The 20817-nt window shown below is 37.8% G+C and overlaps 1 long non-coding RNA gene across 6 annotated transcripts in view; it reads right to left on the bottom strand.

The window, feature by feature from the left end:
- Positions 1 to 20817, bottom strand: part of LOC123786471 (uncharacterized) — a 697240-nt gene that overhangs the window by 116016 nt on the left and 560407 nt on the right. For 5 of the 6 annotated variants that reach the window (XR_015724133.1, XR_015724134.1, XR_015724131.1 and 2 more), the window contains one exon: positions 3149 to 3217. This is a non-coding gene — a long non-coding RNA (uncharacterized LOC123786471). Of the gene's footprint in view, positions 1 to 3148; positions 3222 to 20817 lie in introns of all 6 variants that reach the window. The other variant, XR_015724132.1, reaches the window with a different exon arrangement.

The raw sequence follows: 20817 nt of genomic DNA, 5'->3' as shown, positions 1-20817 counted from the left end.
GAACTCTAATAGTCACAGTGCATAAAAGCAGAGATGCTCTGGTCTCAAGGAGGTGGGAGGCCACTGGGCCTCCCTTCGCCCATGGCCCTGAGTATCCCCAAAGAGCCTAAGAGCTCAAGGGAACACAGTTTGAAAATCATGAGGCTAATCTTTAGGATTCTTTCCAAGTCTTACTTCTGCCACCAGGATTTAAGATTGCAGTAGAAAAGAATTTTTGTGTATCCATATTAAAGCCTCTAATTTTATACCGACCCATAGAGAATTCAGCTCTTCTAGAATATAGAACCCTGCCATACCACATGTGGCAAGCACCTTTTGTATGTCAACATTTATTTTAGATTAAAAAATAAGATAGAAAAAATATTACCAGAATATACTCTTCCCTCATTCACTTTATAGATTCATTTCAAGATATAGACTTGACGGTAAATTAAAATTGAATGCAAATATTGTCACTGAAAAGTTGCCCATTTATATGGTTTTCTCAGCCCCTCTCAGTTTTTAATGGGCAAGGTTTTGCTAAAAACAAAAAGTGTTAATTACATAAATATGCGTATTCTTTTCAAAGCATTACACTATATTATGGTTAAAAAACAATAGAGAAATGAATGCAAAACTATTTCAACAAAAACACTGCTTCTGGAGCAGCCTTTAAAATTATGACATGTTTACTGGGAAAATGCATTACTCATGACAGGGTTACAAAAGCAATATTAACCTTCTTGAAATTTAATAGCAAAGTCAGACATGTAAAAATCAGTACCAGACATGGTAATATAACTACTTTTGTTAAGATTGTACATTGGATAAAACAGATATTTAAAGCTGTATTAAGATGTGGGTAAATAAAGAGTCCGTTAGAAGATTCCCAACACACAAGCATCACAACTAAAATCATCATGCAGATTGTTCTAAAGATAGCATCCATGGAAATAAAAAACCGTGCGCTTTCTTTTGCTCCTGTTATTTTGGGCACTGTTGCTATTGCAATTTTGTACTGGGTGTCAGAAATCAAATTTGCCCTTAAAGATACATATGTCTGTCTTTTGGGGCAGGCATTTGCTACATTGACAAGCTACCAAACGATTTCATTGTATCTAATGTGTGACTAATGAGTGATTGTAATCTGTAATCAAAGAGGACGTTTGCTTCTGCAAAAAAAATATCATTTACCCCAAAATAGCATTGATAATAAGCCAAGAACTGCAAAGTAGTGGTTAAAAATGCGTGATAAAATATAGACTATAAAATTGCACTTATCATCAAATATAAGTTTGATTTACAAAATAATTTTTTCTGAAATTTATATTGCTCTAGTTTTATCACATAATCCATTACTTGCCTAGTCATATTTAAAAGGGATTCACATTTTAAATTATTTTATTGTTTTTGTTTAAAAGGGTTTCACATTTTAAATTACTGTTTTTGTAACCCTAAGAAATTTCATTAAACTCTCTCAAGGAGTTTTTACTTATTTTAGAGAACGCGAGCTTGAGACATATTAAAAAAAAACAAAGGTCAAAAGTCATAAAGGATAATAGCTGATGGTTTTGATAATGCTAATTATATATTACTGAGAATAAAGGTAGAGAAGGAAATATGAATACTAAAGAAAGATAAACATCCCAATGCTGGATTAAAAAAAAAACACAATGAAAAAAACTCTTAAAATGTCTTTGTACTTCACTGTCATAATTCAAAGACATAATGAAGCCTGAATTAAAAATGTCAGTTTCTGTGAGTGTTGATAACTTGGTTCTTTGTTGGGCAAGTCAAAATGTGTCTGTTTGATAGGCAAAAATGACAGACTAAAAATGGGAGAAGTTGGATCTAAAAAAAGAAACACACACACACATGCACACATGCACACACGCACACACACACACATACACACACACGACTTTAAAAAAGGTCCATAATGTACTTGAAGGAGAAGACCTGTAGGGTAGGAGGCAGTATCTTTAGGAAGTCACCGAGCAGCACTAAAAGGCAGTGTGCACGGCCAATCAAAACGATTTCTGTGACTGCTGGGGCTCTTGCATCTTCGTCTTTACACTAGACTGGAAACCCTTTGTACTAATTACCAGACTGTACCAGATTTTCTGGTTCAGTTCAATCCTATAATTGACTGACAGTGATGGGCAAGGAAGGGGAAAAATTCAAGCTCACCACTGCAAGCAGAGGGTCAGAAATGGTTTCACAGAGAGCTGGTCACAGCCTGGCACTAAAAGCAGGGTTAAGCAAGCATCATCAGCATTTTTTTCTAATTCTCAGGTTAAAAAGGAAGTGAGGAAGAAAAAACAACAGTCCATGACCGCTCTCATCTCACAGACCAATTCTTAGTGTGAGACCATTTTACATAAAATGAATGGAGAAGAGCTGCAAGTATACATGGCAATGTTAGATGTCACTGATTTTTATTTTGCTTTGGGGAAGTAGTATATACAGGTTTGTCTCCAAAACTCAAATAGGGTCATCTTGTTCAAGTTCAACTGTCTTTTTTTTTTTTTTAGCAGAAACTGGGAAAAACAATGCTGCTGTTTGATTCCTACGGCTGAAAAAGCATTGAAGTGCAAGGCAAATTTAGAAAGCCTCTGGTCAGTTGCAAAATCAAAAGGAAGCATTTGAAAGCCCTCAGCATCATAATCCTTACATCTTTTGCTTGTTTTAACTCACTGATTTGGATTTACTGTGTGTCCCTAGTAAAAAATGGTTGTCCATGAATCCATACCTCTTAAAATAAAAGTTCGAATAATAATTTACATGAACTTAGAGTTATTGCGTTAAAAAAATAGAACACATTGAGCACTGGATTAAAGACTTAGTCGGCTGACCATCATTTGTTATTCACTCAGAACTGTTCTCCACCCACTTTATTTCTAACCAAAAGAGCAACTCTAGCATCAGCTACACCAAACATTAAAAACACAGGTGCCAGAAAGAGGGTCAAAATGAGAACTCAGGCCATTCGGTAGGCAAGTGAGAATGATGTACTATCATGTTGAGGTCAATTGACTTGAAATTTAATCACAGGTTAAGCCCCTTTTCTTTCCAGGCTAAAGAGTAAGCAACACCTGTGCCAGCAGCAGCTCACATTGTACTTGACATAGCAGCCAGTTCAATTTTTAGTTACAAGTCAATTACTTACTGGAACAGAAAGGGAACATTTCATTCATTCCATGGATGGCCACTTTTCCGGAGAAACCTGTCAGGCTTTCTTTCTCCAAAAAAAAAAAAAAAAAAAAAAAAAGAAAGAAAGAAAGAAAAGAGAAGAAAAAGTAAAAGTTAAAAACAAGTGATATGCTGCAAAGTTTTAGAGCTAGGCCAGCACACTACAGCAGAGAAGTTGTGCAAATAGCTTACCTTGCAAGCACTGAACAGAGCTGTCTTGTAAATGAGGCCTAGCCCAGCTGATAAGTCCTGGGATTTTCCTCATCAGAGAATCAAAACAGGTGAAATGATAATAGGTGATCTACACCTGAGAAGAGGGCCAGCTGACTGCATGAAAGGAGCGCAAAGGAGTAAACTGTCTTCCCCCAGCTACAGTCAGCCCTTGTGCAAGGGGAGTTTCAAATGCACTGGCTATAGACTTTTGTCCAAAGCTGTGGTTCTTTTTTTTTTCTTTTTTTTTCTTCTTTCTTTCTTTTCTTTTCTTTTCTTTTTTTTTTCTTAGTGAAGCTAGATTAGTTCATACAAAACTCAACAATACAGCACTGAAACCCATTGTTGATATTCAACATTTTTCACATAGCGGAACAGAATAGACAATACGGTATCTAGGAAACCATGGGCTGGATTACAAACTGATGATATCTCATCCTTCTGGGGGCCTGTAATCCTTTTTATTACCTACCACAGTAAAAAAAAAAAAAAAAAAAAAAAAAAAAAAAAAAATCACTGTGTGTGGGGGGAACTCTCTCAGAATAAATCAATAACATTGCTACTCTTAGGAAAATAGGATAAATTAAAATGAAATCTTGCTTATAACACTAAATCTCAAAATGCCATTTGCCTTTTATGCAAGTTAATGATTTTAAAACTTATCCTAATGTTTATGTGAGCTGCCAGACATTTTAAAAATTAAATTATGTGTAGATGTTTGCTTAATAATATTCAAAATTAATCTGGACTTTCAATTTCTTATGACACATACTTGGAAAGTTATTTATTTTAAAGTGCCCAATATTGAGACTAAGGCATAAATTCAAAGTAATTTTCATTAATTTGTTCTAAAATACATGTCTTGGGTTACTGTAAGTTATGTTTATTTCCTCCATTAAGAACACACTGAAATTCAAGATTTTTTGAGCTTACTTACCTGATACCCAGTTTAATAAAACACATTTTTCACTTTTTTAACCCCATGCCTTTTTCATTTCTCATTTAAAAAAAAACGCATTTCCTGATTATATACAACCGCAAAGCCATTCTTTACAAGGAAGTTATGCCTATTAACCTTTTTGAAAATCTGGTCCAATCCCTTTTATAACGTAATCCAGTTCCCATAGTTTTCTTAAGCCTACAAATGGTCTAGGTAGCCACAGAAGTGATTGTTCCTACCAGTTTCTTTTCATCACTTCTGCAATTGACCAATTGACAACTGATTGATGGTTATCTTTTCACTTCAACAATGAAAGAAATTACCATCACTATAGCTATGTACAGTAAATGCCTCCAGAGTAAATTACATGATTCTAAAATTCTCCTTAGCTCACTTAGTAAAACATCAACACAAAAAAGTTTCTTTTTGCGCCTCCTTTCCTGTACCACAGATTTGGCCTTTTCTGTCAGCTGCAGAAAAAGAACTTGACAGCTTCTTTAAAAAGAGGAGTATAAAGGAACTTGAATAAAGGATGGCACTGGGCCTGTCTCAAGCAAGTGGCCATTCTTTGCACTTGGAAAAAAATTAGGCATGTGAGCACAGATAAGCCCTATAAGAATACTCTAAAGACTATTCCCAGCGACCTTGAGATTCTCTTTCCTTCCTTAACCATTCCTGAACATTAGAGCATCGACATAGATTCTGAACACGGATTTGCCAACTTACTTGAGTAGGTGTTGTTTCTCGTTGAAAAGAAGACATCCTTAAATTTTTAAACTCCCTTACGGCACTGCAAAGACTCCCCTGCTCTTTCCAAAAGTGCTCAAACAAGCGCCATTATGCAAGTGTCACCTCCATCCATTACGATATGTTGATGGACAAGAGCTTTAAATTCTACCCTCAAACCTAAACTTACTGTAAATGTGTATTTTATTCTCACAGGAAAGCCCTGAGTCTTGTCAAGGAAGGGGAATTCAAACATTTTTTCTATCTCTGTTTAATTAAAGTCATTTTTTTTTTTTTTGTGAAGTAAATATCTTGCTATGAAAGATTCAAGTGGTTTACTCTTACCCTCCCCCCACCACCTTAAGATCACCTTTAAAGTGAAAAACACACCCAAATGGACAGGAAGCATGATTTCACACTATTTCCCTTGATGTTTTAGATCCATAATGTGTGTTACTGAATATAACAAGATAAACTGATCCATAGTTTTATTATCTAGAATGACATGGCACTGTTTGGAACTTTTCCCACTCTATCAATATTAGGAAGCTACATAGCAATAAAGGAAAGTGGATTCCAGTCTTATTCATTACTGACTCCATTTAGGACTTGGGCTAGTCTTCTGTTAATTCTGGCCTCAGTTATTTCACCAGACAATAAGATTTTCATTAAATACTGCCTTTATGTCTTTCACAGTGGTAGGCTCTATAATGTATGAGAAATATGAGATGAGATCCTGTCCAGCAGAAATGGATAATTTATTTGGTAAAATAATATATACAGTGGGAGTAGCTTCCAAATGGAATATAACATACATAATATATACGTGTGTATTAGAGCATATTATTATCACATCATATTTGGCATCTATGGCACTAAATTAAACTTTGTTCACTTAAAAAACAATTCATCATCTTCCATGTTACCTTCACTGTATTTCTCAGTAATATTATTATTCAAATATCCCCGATGATATTCATAAAATGTCATTTATATATCTTTACAGTTGCTCTCCAAAGATGTTCCAGCCTAGACCTATGGCATTAATGCCTAGACACCTGCATTAATGAATTTGCTTTGAAGATGATCTGATTTGCTATCATTACCCACAACATCACTGCTGGAATAACCTTTCTCCAACTTTGCTTTTACCATGTTTCATGTACCTGATTTTAGAACGTATATGCCTTTATTGCATTAAGTCCTTGGAACTTCCAAGTCTAGGGAACTTCCTTGCTTAATCCCCAGGCCTTTGCAAAATCTAGTTCCAAGGCAGCATCTCTCCAAACTTATTTCCCTTATTTCTCATCAACCAACTTACCTTTTATTAATAGTATATTTTATTATTACATACATGCCTAGACACATACCAAGCTGTTCCATGTTTTATCCTCATCTTCTGTATTCAAGGTCCAAATGAACCCTAGGCCGTGTAGGAATCTTTTCCTGCAGTAGTAGCTCATATCTATTTTGCTATTCCCTAATGTCCTTTTCATTTATTATGGTGTTTGACGCACATTTGGCCCAGTTTGAATGTCACCCCCCTTTACTAAGATTTTCTTATCAATTCAGAAAAAATGAATCTCTTCTCCCATGATACTCCATGATTCTTGGCACACCTTTATTATAATATGCATTATCTTAGATTATATTTGCATGTAATTTTCTCCAGGTAGAACTTAAGATCCGTGAGGAAAGGAACTGTATTGTATGTATATTTTTATGTCTAGCATTTGGCATACAAATGCTCAATAAATGATTATCAATAAAGACACAGTCCCTGCTCCTAAGGAGCTCTCAGTTCAGGGTGAAGTTTATATTAGTTGTGAGAATAAGATGGTAGCTGAATAGCTAAGTAAATAGGAATGGCAGTTGAAAAGATCAGCAATTTCTTTTAGAAGTAAACTGAATTTTTAATGGAAGTATTTATTTATTTATTATGAAAGATTTTATTTATTTGAGAGAGAGAGAAAGAGAAAGAGCATGAGCAGGGGGAAGGAGCAGAGGGAGAGGGAGAAGCAGACTCCCCGCTGAGCAGGGAGCCCAACACGGGGCTCGATCCCAGGACCCTGAGACCATGACCTCAGCCACCTCAGCCACCCAGGCCCCCCTAAAGTATGTATTTAAACGTTTGTGTAATAAAGACCATATCAAAGCCACTTGTTTGGAACATGAAAATTTCTCATAGAAACATAGATGCATTTTTAGACAGGTCCACTATTTGCCTATTTGTTCCATAAGCTAGCCAAGTTGTGGTAACACAGCCATTTATCGAACATTTGCTGGTTGAAGAAGTATAATAAGTACTTCACATAAATTTAGTTCTCAAGATTACCTTATGAAGTAAGTACTTTTGCCATTTTACAGGTAGAAAACTTGGGTTCAGAGAGGTTGCCTGAATCTCCAGAGGCGGCCTGGTCAGTAATGGCGGAGCTGTGACTGAAAACCAGCCCTGTCTGGCTCTATAGTTAACATTGTTCAGAACTAACAGATGGTGCAAATGGTATTATTCCTCAGTTAATAACCCTGAGGAGTCTGTATATGATAAATATGGGGGAAGAAAGAGAAAAGGAAGAGAGTTTTCTATTTCTTTATCACACAACCAGTCTGGAATATCACTGTTAAAAATTATTCTTTGTGTATTCTGACTTCTCTTTCTTCACACACCCTCTACTGACCCAGATGCTTTCCTCAATCTTTTCAGGTTCCCAGTGTCCTAATTTTTTTTTTTAAGTGGTAGAGAGAAAGCGCCGGTGTGCGGTGTGCGTGGGATGGGGGAGGGGCAGAGGGAGAGGGAGAGAGAGAGAATCTCAAGAATCTCGCTGAGCACAGAGCCTGAGGTGGGCTCAATACCATGACCTGGAGATCATGACTCCAGCCAAAATCAAGAGTTGAAAACCCAACCGACTGAGCCACCCAGGCGCCCCCCCCCCCAAGTGTCCTAATTTTTAAAAATTTCTCTGCAGACCCTTTACTTAGACATTCAAAGTTCTTTATACTCCTCTCCCAGCCTTTTCAAAATAGCTATCACTTTAGGACATGTGGGAATATAAAATCAACCTAGTTGGAGCGATTCTTGTTAAGATGTGAATAATGGATAGATGTTAGATTCTTCTTTCATATAAGCACTTTGTAAAAATTGCTCATTAACCTAAGTGAATAGGTAAGGATTACCATTTCAGGCCTTGAAGCTACGAAAGTGAAGCAGACATTTTCCATGGAAGCTTCAATGTATAAACAGAGGGATTTTGAAACATGTGATGGTGGTATATGTGTGATGTAGGAGACTGAGTAGACAGGCCAGTTCTGTCTGAGAATCTTTAGCGATTTTTAATTTGGGAGAGACAGTCATGGGCCTTCATATTCTTCCCAGTTACATACAACTTTTTTGCATATTACTTTGTGGAATATATACTTTGGAGGGAACCATTGGGTTGGAAGTTAAAAATCCCTACCCAAAGCTGCTGCTTTTTGCAGGGGAAGGGGGGGGGGAAGGTTTTCTTCTCTCTACTTCTTTGCAGGTAGATTTTTTTTTTTTAAAGATTTTATTTACTCGAGAGAGGGGGTGGGGAGAGAGAAGCAGACACCTTGCTGAGTAGGGAGCCGCACCCAGGGCTCGATCCCAGGATGCTGAGATGATGACCTAAGCCGAAGGCAGACACTCCTCTAACTGAGCCACCCACGCGCCCCATGCAAATAGATCTTAACCATGATTTCATGTTAGAATAAACTGAGAAGCCCACCACCAATTATTCTGATTTAATAGATATGTAGTGGGTCCTGAGTAGCAGTAATTAAAAAAAAAAAAACAAGCTATCTTAGTGATTCTGATGTGCAGCTAAGTTTAAGAACTATTGTTCTAAGCCAGTGGTTCTCAAAGTATTGCTCTGAACCAGCAGCATTGGCATCATTTGGAAACTTATTAGATATACAAATTCTTGGTCCCACCTCAGACTTACCAAATCAGAAAACTCTGGAGGTGGAGTCAAGACACTGGTGTTTTGCTGTCAGAATGGCTAAAATCAATAACACAAGAAACAACCGGTGCTGGTGAGGATGTGGAGAAAGAAGGAACCCTCATGCACTGTTGGTGGGAATGCAAACGGGGGCAGCCACTGTGGAAAACAGTAGAGTTTCCTCAAAAAGTTAAAAATAGAACGACTTTATAATCCAGCAATCACACTACTGGGTATTTACCCAAAGAAAACAAAAACACTAATCTAACGGGATACACGCACCTCTATGTTTATAGCAGCATTATCTACAATAGCCAAGACGTGGAAGCAGCCCAAGTGTCCGTTAACTGATGAATGGATAAAGATGTGCTGTGTACATGCACGCACACACACACACACGCACACGCACACTGGAATATTATTCATCTAGAAAAAAAGAATGAAATCTTGCCATTTGCAATGACATGGATAGAGCTAGAGAGTATAATGCAAAGCAAAACAAGGCAGTTAGAGAAAGACAAATACCATATGATTTCATTCATGTGTGGAATTTAAGAAACAAAACACACAAGCAAAGGGGAAAAAAAAACTAGAGAAAGAGAGACAAATCAAGAAACAGATTCTTAATTATAGAGAACAAACTGATGGTTACCAGAGGGGAGGTGGGTGGGGGGATGGGGTGAATAGACGGTGGGGATTAAGGAGCGCACTTGTTGGGATGAGCGGTGGTGATGTATGGAAGTGCTGAATCACCATGTTACACACCCAAAACTAATATAACACTGTATGTTAATTAACTGGAGTGAAAATAAAACCTTAAGAAAAAGAAACCAGTGTTTTAACAAGCTCTCCAGGTAAATTCTGATACACGCTGAAGTTTGAGAATTTCTATTCTAAGCTGTTGGAGATCTTCAGACCTTAGCATAATGACTCCAGGGCAGTGGCCTTACAGCTGTGTGGCTCCCAGGGCCAGTAGTGGCCACTTGTGAATGAGGGGTTGTTTTAATTCACGGATGGCTTGAAAGGGATGGGAGTACAGAGATCATCAGACAGGACAGGAGATACAGACTTGAGAGACTTTGTAATAGAGATGGCAGGTTAAACTGGCAGAATAGATAAATGGTCTGAAAGTGGTGAACATGGACAGTGAGAAAATAACCACAAGGGCAGCAACTCAGGAAAGAGCCATCTGTGAATTAGGAGGAGGAAGAAACAGTGGCAAAGCAGAGGGACAGCTGGCAGAGAGACAGGAAGAGGGCCCGGACAAAACAGTGGCGTAGAAATGCGAAGATACGCTGATCAATCAGCAATTTCAAACGAGGCCTGAGGTTGATTGAGTTGATCACAGAAAAGGGCGAAGGGGCTGGCTATTAGAAAGTCACTGGCAACCTTTGGTGGAGGAGTTTAGCAATGGGGTGAAGGAAAAGACAAACTGCAGAGATGAAGATGAGAATGGGAGGAGAGGTATGAGACGTAGGGGGTATAAACATTATCATTCAAGACTGTGGGTGGGAAAGAAGGAAGGAGGGCCATGATTGGGAGCTGCAGGCACCAGGAAGCCAGTGTCAGGGCAGGAGAAGTAGACATTTTAAGAACTGAAGGAAGAAGCCCTCAGGAGACCATAATTGATAAAGAAGTGGGGAAGAGGAGCTAGCATGAGAACAAAGTCAGGAGTAGAAAAGAGAGAAAGGGACTCAGAGCTGCCTGAGAAGTGGAAAAAGGAAGGCTGGAAGGATTCACATGGGAGAACGGCTTGTGGAGGGAAAGATAACAGAGTAAGAAATAGGTAGCGCCTGATAGCATCAAACTTCTTTGTGAAGTAGGAGTAAAATCATTTACTAAGGCTGATTTTTTTCTTCTTTTTTTGGATGGGAATGACAGAAGGTAAAGGTGCACAGGGATTTAGAAGAGGAGACTCTAGAATGAGAAAACAATGCATTTGTCTATGGCCTCGCACTGGCTACCTCTATTTACCTCTAAGCTTCTATTTTGTACACCCCTGTAATGGTAACTCTTTCCTGCTAGACTTAGTTTTCCTGATGTCATCAGTGTCTCTTCTTCTATACGCTCTATAACATGCCATGGGCCCAGAATTTGCCCATAACCCTCTTCTCTCTTCAATTTCCACTTTCTCCTTGGCCATCGCTCCCATGGCTTTATTAATCTGGGCATCATATTCACAACCAGCCCTTTCTCTTGAGTTCTAGGTCTGTATTCAACTGCTCACTGGACATTTAGTACCTTCCTCACTGTGCACCAACATAAACACGTTCCTGTCTTCAGCATGCTGGCTTCACCGGCTTCACCATTACTTATGGTGGTCACCAAAGCGAGAAGCCATTGATGAGCTCTTCTGATTCATCAATTCTGATAACTCATAATTGTCTAATTTTTATTAATTTTACTTCTCAAATATTGCATCTTTTCTAATTCATATTTTGAAGTTTAAACCTCCACTGTCTCTCACAACCTTCTAGCAGATCTCTTGGGCTCTAAAACATCCACTCTTTAACCCATCCTCCATTTCATAGCCAGAAGTGTCATTTTAAGTGCAGATCTGCCTATGTCTCTCACCTTCAATGACGGTCTACTTCCTATAGCTATATGGTTTTCCTACTGTGATCTGGAACCCAGGGCTCCCTACAGAGGTCTCAAGGACTCCAAAATCAAATTATAAATAGGATAAAGGAAATGCATTTATATCATCAACTAAAGTCTATTACTGCATCATACATGATAGAGGCACATGCCAGTGGAGAAAAGTAGTAACAGACTGTGAGTGAAACACTGTTGATACCATTGTCTTACAATACATCCAGAGACAAACTAAAAACATATGCATCCATTACGCTTGAAGAATAAGTATGAAGGCTTACTTCAAGGAAACTTTCCAAAACAAATGGGCCAAAGAATAAATATTGCTAATTCCTCTGTTTTGTATGTATTTGCATACAATAGGAGAGATGTATTATAAATAAAACACATAACACATACACAACAGAAGAAAGTGCTGAGATCAGCTTTGACACATCAGAACAGGCGGGAAGACAGTGGAAAGATGTATTTGTACTGTACACATTAAAGCAGTAGTTGGGAAAATAGCAGGCATAGTGACTTTTTTTATAAAAGCCATTACTGAAAATATGTTTGAGAAATCATCTAATTTGCATACACAAGCATTAGCCCTCCAGAAAATGCTGTTTTCTTTTCAAAACAGTTTTAGTTTATTCTATGCAGATCGCAAATTTTAGTAAGGCACAGTCTTTAAATAAAACACTTAATGTTCAGCATTATTTTTCAGGCATTTTTAAAAACATTTATTAGCTGTCTACTAAAGTGTACTGGATAATGCAGTCTGAGTTTCATAATTCACTTAAAAAAAGAGTTATTTATTTATTTATTTGAGAGAGAGAGGGAGAGAGCATGTGTGCGTGCACACACGGGGAGGGGAGGGGGGAAAAGAATCTTCAAGCAGATTCCCTGCTGAATGGAGCCTCACACGGGGCTCCCAATCTCAGGACCCATGAGATCATGACCTGAGTCAAAACCAAGAGTCAGACACTTAACGAACTGAGCCACCCAGGCGCCCCATAATTCACTTTTTTAGAACTGAAATTTTCTGGCCCTCATCTAACTAGGTATTGATATGACTATTCCAAATGAACAATAATCCACATTTAGCTGAATCTTCCCCACTGTACAATAATTGTGCCAGCTTTCGTATCTTTCTGATAATTTCTCATCAGCTGAAAAAGCCCAATTCAGAAATGTTTGCAATGACAGATGAAGTGCTAGGGAAGAAACAGAAACAAGACTTACTGTTTACAAAATGAAATAAACAGGAATCTTTAAAAAGTTCAATATTTGGCCCTATAATACCTTATCAGTCTTGATACCTTTTTCAAAATCTCCCCTCCCTCATCCCATCTTCTAGTCTTTCTTTTATTTAAGAAGCTCTATACTTGCACTTGCTGAAGATCATACCCATGTGACCACGCTAAGGCTGTGCACGTGTGTTTTCCAAGAAAAGTGATTAAAAGTCTGAGTTCTCAGATTAGACCTAGGTTCGAATAACAGCTCTGCCACTTACTAACTTATAACTCCAAGATTAAACTCTTGATGATTTAATTTTGTCTTGGAGAGAAGAGATAATAATAGTAGTAATTGCCTCTTTCAGTTTTTTGGTGGAAATGGGCTAATGGATCTGAAACACAGCTTGGCATATACTAAACTCTGAATTTAATTAGTTACTGTTGTTGCTGTTGTTTTGCTGTTATTCGTCACCTACTCCTTGCAGGACCAGCTCAGATGACCGCTGCCCTCCTTGAAGTGGCCATAGCAGGGGTGAATCTGGATTCGACCTTGAAGGGGAGACACGATCCAGATCATATAACAGCAGATGTACCACCAAGGGAGAGAGAGCAGATGGAGAAGAGAGCAGGTCCTGCCTTTCAGAATCGATTTAGGCAGGTCACTTAATCCCTTTAATCTGATTTCATTATCTCTAAAATGAGGTTAATAGTAACAAATTTCAGCCTGGTTGTTTTTGGGGAAAAAGTAAGGTAGCCTCTGAGAAAGCTCCTAACCCAGTGCTCGACACTTAGTAGGAGCGTTCTCCAAACGTTTGCCAGGCCATTTGCTTCTCTTTCTCTCCCCTGCCTTACTCTGCTTGAACCCTAGCTGAGGCCCCTTTCCTAGGCTGCACTGCATTTCCTCTCCTACAAAGCTGCCAGGGACCCGATGGAACTGAATGGCTTCCCCCTCATCAGCGTGGACACCTCCACTGAAAACAGGCTCTGTATGGGGCGCCTGGGTGGCACAGTCGGTTAAGCGTCAACGGGGAGTCTTCTTCTCCCTCTCCCTCCACCCCTCCTCCCCCACTAGTGCTCCCTAACTCTCTCTCTTAAATTAAAAAAAAAAAAATTAAAAAAAGAGAAAACGAACTCTGTATCTTGGTAGAATAAAAAAAAAACTTGCGACATCATCATCATCATTATTTTTTGAAGCCTTCATTTAAAAGGTCCTGTAAACTCCCTGAAAAGTCCTTTTCTTTTTACTCACCTTATTTTTCCCCTCAAGCAAGTGAATTAGACAATTAAAGCAAGTTGGATTCAAGCTTTTTCAATGTTTTGATTAAGATTTTATGTTCAGTAGTAAGTGGTACGTAATTTTGGAAGTATGATGCCAATTTTAATTAATTTTCATAGGTTTGCTAATTAAAACAATTAAGAGGTGGGGCTTACCCACTGGAAAAATAATTGGAGGATCTCTTGAACATTATCCTTGAGGTTTCACACAAGCACAAAATGGTGTAAATTTGTTTTAAAAATAGCTAGAAACCCGAAAGAAGTAATTATAACATCAAACCAAAGTTGTGTCTGCATTTATCTCTTTTAAAAATAGGAGATAAAATTTTCCTTGAGCTTCTAGAGGCGGCTTCTGCCTGCCTCTGTTGTTCATAGTAATAGGAATAACAAGGAATAGAACCAAACTACTTTTTTTTCAGTAATAGCACGATATGTAAACTTCAAACTTTGGCGATGAATATCGACCAGACAACGTACTGAGATGAGAAAGTGAAGAAAGAAACACTGAGAAAGCCCAGCAGGGCGCTAGGGGAAGTATCCCATGGGAAATCATCACTCCACTGCGAACAGGATGCAGTCCTTGAAAGAAATGGGTTTCCAACATTCCTAAAGTTACGGACCTTTAGAGTCAAAACATATTTCCTGAAAACTTAACACAGGACATAATCTTCGGTAGTAGCAGAATATGATAGGAGTGAACAGAAAAAGAAAAAGACCAAGATACAGGAACACGCAAGCAGTTTAACACGTTGATTAAATGCCAGAAATCTGGGGTCACACCTCACCACCCAGGTTTTAGTCTTTGTTCCACTTCTAAAATAGGGATAATAGAACCTATCCCAAAGGATGGTAGCAAGGATTAAATGAGTTATAACACTTAGAACACTGCACTATTCAAAATTAAGGTTAGCCATTTTTACAATTATCCTCACTCACATTTAAAATATAAAAAAATTAGTAGCTTCCTTATGATATTCCAAAGCAATCTTCACTGTTGCAGTTTACCCGAATGATGTCATACAACCTTGCAGAGGCCTAGAGTTTGGGGGAACAATGATTTAAAAACTCAGTATATTTATCAGGAAGTCTTAAAAATGGTGATACTCTTTGGGGTGCCTGGGTGGCACAGCGGTTAAGCGTCTGCCTTCGGCTCAGGGCGTGATCCCGGCGTTGTGGGATCGAGCCCCACATCAGGCTCCTCTGCTATGAGCCTGCTTCTTCCTCTCCCACTCCCCCTGCTTGTGTTCCCTCTCTCGCTGGCTCTCTCCATCTCTGTCGAATAAATAAATAAAATCTTTAAAAAAATAAAATAAAATAAAAATGGTGATACTCTTTGATTTCATAATTTCACTGTAAGGAGTCTAGCTTAAGGAAATGATAAAAATGCAAACAATTATAAATAAAGATATTCACTATGGCATTATTTATAAATAAAAATTTTGAAAACCTAAATGTCAGAAAATAGGAGAAGAAATAAAGAATTATTTAAGTAGATGATGGTATATATATATATAAGATGAAATGTATACAAGCATAAAAAATTGCTATCTTGGGGTGCTTGGGTGGCTCAGTTGGTTAAGTGTCTGCCTTCAGCTCAGGTCATGATCTCAGGGTCCTGGGATCGAGCCCCGCACTCAACAGTGAGTCTGCTTCTCCCTGTCTTTCTGCCCCCTCCCCCTGCTTCTCTCTCAAGTGAATAAATAAAATCTTTTTTTAAAAAATGGCTATCTTTCATAATGAATGATAATTACATGTGAAATGCTGATGGTATAGGAGTAAATGAACTCAGCAAAATATGTAACTATTTATAGTATGATCTTGACTCCTTAAAAATATGTCTAGAACTTACTTTTGATAAATGTGCTGATCATTTAACATTATTTCAGACGGTTAGAACAGGGTCAGCAACCTTGTTCTATAAAGGGCTAAAGAGCAACCATATTAAGTTTTGCAGGCCATTTAGTTTGTGTCACAACTACTCAACTCTGCTCTTGTGGTGTGGACAGCAACCAGAGGTAACAGGAAACACATGGGTGTGTCTGTGTCCCAATAAAACTTGATTTGCAAAACACAAGTGGTTGGCCTGCTGGCCATAATTTGCTGACCTCTGAGTTAGATTTACAGATTTTATTTATTTTCTTTTTTAATATTTTTCTGTATTTTCTAAATTTTCTACAGTGAGAAAAGCATAAATTACTTCCATAGTCTAAAAATTAAAACAATAAGTTCTACAAAAATAAAATACCCTTTCTTATATAAAATAAGAGACATCATAGATAGTTAGGAAGTGGTTATAATCACCTTCTCTAATTTAAAAATGTGTATTAGGTCATGTCAAAAATGAATGCTCAGAAATAAAAGCCTCCAGTAGTTGCATATCGTGCTTAGAATTAAGTACAAAATATTCTACGGAGGCTGCAGAGCCTAAAAGAGTTCACCTCTGGCTGTATCTCGGAATTCATTTCCTACCACTCTCTCCCTTGATCACTTGCTCTGGGCATGCTTGCATTGGCACAGAGCACAGCAATTGAGCACTTAAGGTAGATTGGTGTAAACCATCGGCTTCCACAACTTCTCATAAAAAGGATCTGCGTACATATCCAAGGGTCCTGGAAACATCTTAAAAGAATGATTCAGGGGCGCCTGGGTGGCACAGCAGTTAAGCATCTGCCGTTGGCTCAGGGCGTGGTCCCGGTGTTAAGGGATCGGGCCCCACATCGGGCTCCTCTGCTATGAGCCTGCTACTTCCTCTCCCACTCCCCGTTCTTGTGTTCCCTCTCTCGCTGGCTGTCTCTATCTCTGTCAAATAAATAAATAAAATCTTTAAAAAAAAAAAAAAGAATGACTCAATCCTCTAAATTCCTTTTTAAAAATCTAGGTATTGGTATATGTACATAAAGTACCCTAGGATTTGATTCAGTTTTCTGTATTTTTCATCCAGATATCTGTATTTATTTATTTTACTGATACACAATGTAACATTTGTTTCAGGTTACAACACAGGAGTAAGTGCTCAGCACACGTGTAGCCCATCCGTCACCGTACGACACTATTACAATATCATTGACTGTATGCCCTGTGAGTGCGTTTTATTGCCATGACTTCTTCATTCCATAACTGGAAGTCTGTATCTCCCACTCCTCTTCATTCATTTTGCCCGTCCCCCCCTTACCTTCCCTCTGGCAACGATTACTTTATTCTTTGTATTTATAGGTTTGACTCTGCTTTTTGTTTATTTTTTATATTCCACATGAGGGAAATCATATGGTATTTGCCTTTCTTAGTCTGACTTATTTCATTTAGCTTCTAGATCCATGCATGTTGTTGCAAATGGCAAGCTTTCATTCTTTTTCATGGTTGCATAATATTCCATCATCAGATAGATGATTAGAGCAACAGACAGACAAGTTCAAGGAACCAACAAAAACACTGAATAGTCTCAGATCTTATTTTTGGATTGGGAAAAGCTAAATTTTTTTTTCTAAGATTTATTTATTTATGGGGGTGGAGGGGCAGAGAGAGACAGAATGGGAGAATTTCCAGCAGGCCCCCCACTGAGCACAGAGCCTGATGTGGTGCTCAATCCCATGACCCCATCACTTCGAGACCATGACCTGCATCCAAGTCAAGAGTTGGATGCTTAACCGACTGAGCTACCCAGGCACCCCTGGAAAAAGCTAAAATTTTATAAACAGCAATAAATACTCTATTTTCCTTTCCTCATCCCTTTTGCATATCCTAGTCCCCATTATCTACTCTTGATACTGGGCACATCAACACACAATGTATTTATCGATGTATTTATCAAACATTTTAATTTTTGCCAAGCAGTTATAAAAGGAATGTTTGGTTTTAATTTTTGTCTCTTTTATTATGAAAGAGTTTAAGCACATTTTTACGTTTAAAAGCCATTTGTATTTACCAGTCTATGCTGTGTATTCATGACCTTTGTTTCTCTATTATCCTTCAGTTACCTCTTTTTTCGTGTGTTGAGGGACTTCTAATACATAATGGAACTAGCTTTTGTCCATCATATGTGCTGCAAATAACTTTTCTATTTTTTGTTTTGATTTTATTTGTTATTTACTTGCTATGCAGAAATTAAAAAAAAAACTTTAATGGTAAAATCATTAAGTCTTTGTTGGAGTCTTCTGAAATTTATGCGATGCTTTAAAAGACCATCCCTACTCTAATACTGTGAAACAAAATTACTTTTTTTCCCCTTAGATCTTTGCTCCATCTGGGATTTATTTTAGAGGAAGGAGCAATAGAGAGAAAAGTGCCTACACATTACTCTGCTAACGTAGTCGGGCAAGACTCTGTTTGCAGAATGACACAACCCGGTTTCTTTAAGCCATCAGGTATTTACCACTCAAAATATTGTGAAACCACCCAACAAGATAACTCCTATATCAAACAATGTTAACATGTGGCAACACATTTTTAATCAGTCACTTAGATCAGTATTTCTTGCACTTCAGTCATTTGAATACCACCTCTATAATTTTTGACATTTCTCCATTAACTCCTATAATATTATTTTCTTAATACTTTACTTTCAGTTGCCTCTTTTAACGTAAGCAATTTTATTTTGAAAAGGAAACTGTACATCATAATTTAATATTCTAATTAAATTTCTGAAAGCATGCTAAAATAAATAAATAATTATTAAAATAAATTTTCACTTATACATCACCGATATCTCACTTATCACTTTGGAAAACAGTGAGCTAGTTAGAGCCAAGTATATAGAAGCATGGAGCTCTCCAAAAGAAATTATTTGGATGACAGACAGAAATTTTGAATCTTCATATTTGAAATGTTGGTGCTACTCTTTTTTTTCTGTTTGTTACCTCATAGAATTTACTGAAAATTTAATTTACTTCTGTTACATCATTTGGTGTTTAATACATGACAACAAAACCTACCTTTTAACTGGTCTGATAAACACCACACATACACACACCTACACACACACACACACACACACACACACACACTTTTTCTCTAAAACAAAAATAAATAGAAAAGCTCATTCTGCCTTTATGGATGAAACAGTCTCTACAACTCTAAAGAAACACATTTCATTGTTCCAGATGAGTTTTAAAACACCGGCCACTATGCCAGAAATAAGGACATAAGATGGTCCAAGAAGAGCTGTAAAGAGTACTCTGTTTTGCTTGGTCTTTGAAAATGGATAGCTTCAGTATTAATTCTAGGTAGTACAGTTTTTTGGAGAATAATAAAAACCCTACTTAGGTTCAACTGGATCCCTAAACATATAGAATAAAATGGTGAAGATAGATTCTTTTGAATCTATCTGGAAGTAGATGATGATTTTACAACCTTATATTTAGACAACAGCATTTAAGTAATTAGTGAGATAATCTAAGACAATGTACTATACACACTCCTGGAGAATGAGGGAGCTGAAGAAGAAATACAGAAGAGGATGTTCGTTTCCATTCAAACCATATGTGCAGCCACTAAGTGAAAAGGGAACACTACTGGGTTGGTCTATGACATCCAAAGTTAAGGAAAAAAATGGTCTTTGTTTATGTGGCAACTAATGATGTAAAAAAAAAAAAATCCCTTAGATACCTAATAGTACGTATTCAGGACATAATGCTATTTCGTGTTACTGCCTCATCAATAATGAAAACAATGCTAGCTAGTATTTAGCAAGCGCTATGCTTACTATGTGCCAGGTGTTTTAGAAATACCATCCTGATGAATCCTCGTGATATTATTCCCCCCATACAGAGACAAGAAAGTGGAGTCTCTGAGAAGGAGTCTTGCCCAAGTCATGCAATTAGAGAGCAGGAGAGCTGCAACTAAAACTCAGGCCCTTAAAAGCTTAAAATTCTCCCAGGAAACCACGCCCCTCACCCAATCAGTGCAGCTCTTTCCACCTCCTGAGACTAACCCTTCTTCTCAGTCTTGGAGGGTAAACCACCGCAGAATAAAGCCCCTGGCTCCTCTCATGCAGCCTCTCTCTTGGCTATCGGGAGAAGAGCAGTTCAAGGAGCAGGGTCTGGCTTTCATTAAAGAAAGATGATGACGACAAATGAAGTAATTGTTCAAAAAACTGCAGGAGTCACATTAAACCATATCTCAAAACAAAAAGTTCTAGACTTTTGCAATAAATAGTCTGTCATTTAGGCCGTAAGTATTTATTCAGCGTTTGTGGGGGTGCAGATCTCTATATTGGCTTCCCACAACCCCCCAATTTGGTTCAAATAATTCGTGCAGTTTGAGCTGAAAAGAAACAAACAGCATTTGTAGGACTCCATTTCATAAATCCTCCTGCAGGGCATTGAGTGACAGCTCACTACATTTCTTGTAGCGCATTTCACATCCCTGGGGTGTGCAAAACACTTGCACTAATGTAAAATATGAGAATATCAAATGAAATGTTTATGGAGATTTTTCTACAGCTGCTCCCTAGGAATACTTTCTCTGTAGAAATTTTGCCAGGATTCCCAAAAATTAAACAGAAATATCCTTTTCATTAGAGTCAGCAGTGAGAAAATTTCATTAGCATTTCTCATAGGGTCATGATGTTATATCCTAAAGGCAACTCTCAGATAATTTTAGGAAATATGTTATCAGGTACTGTTACAGAGAAGCCAAAGTGAGTTGTTCAAATAAACAAAGTACTGTATAGAATACAGAGAACAGCCTGAAGACGTAGATAGACCTAGATTCTAGACTCTGATCTACCACT

The sequence above is a fragment of the Ursus americanus genome, chromosome 4 (assembly GCF_024610735.1).
Source record: "Ursus americanus isolate L20-20 chromosome 4, mUrsAme1.1.p, whole genome shotgun sequence".
Lineage (NCBI taxonomy): Eukaryota > Metazoa > Chordata > Mammalia > Carnivora > Ursidae > Ursus > Ursus americanus.
This window is presented reverse-complemented; position numbering and strand designations above follow the sequence as displayed.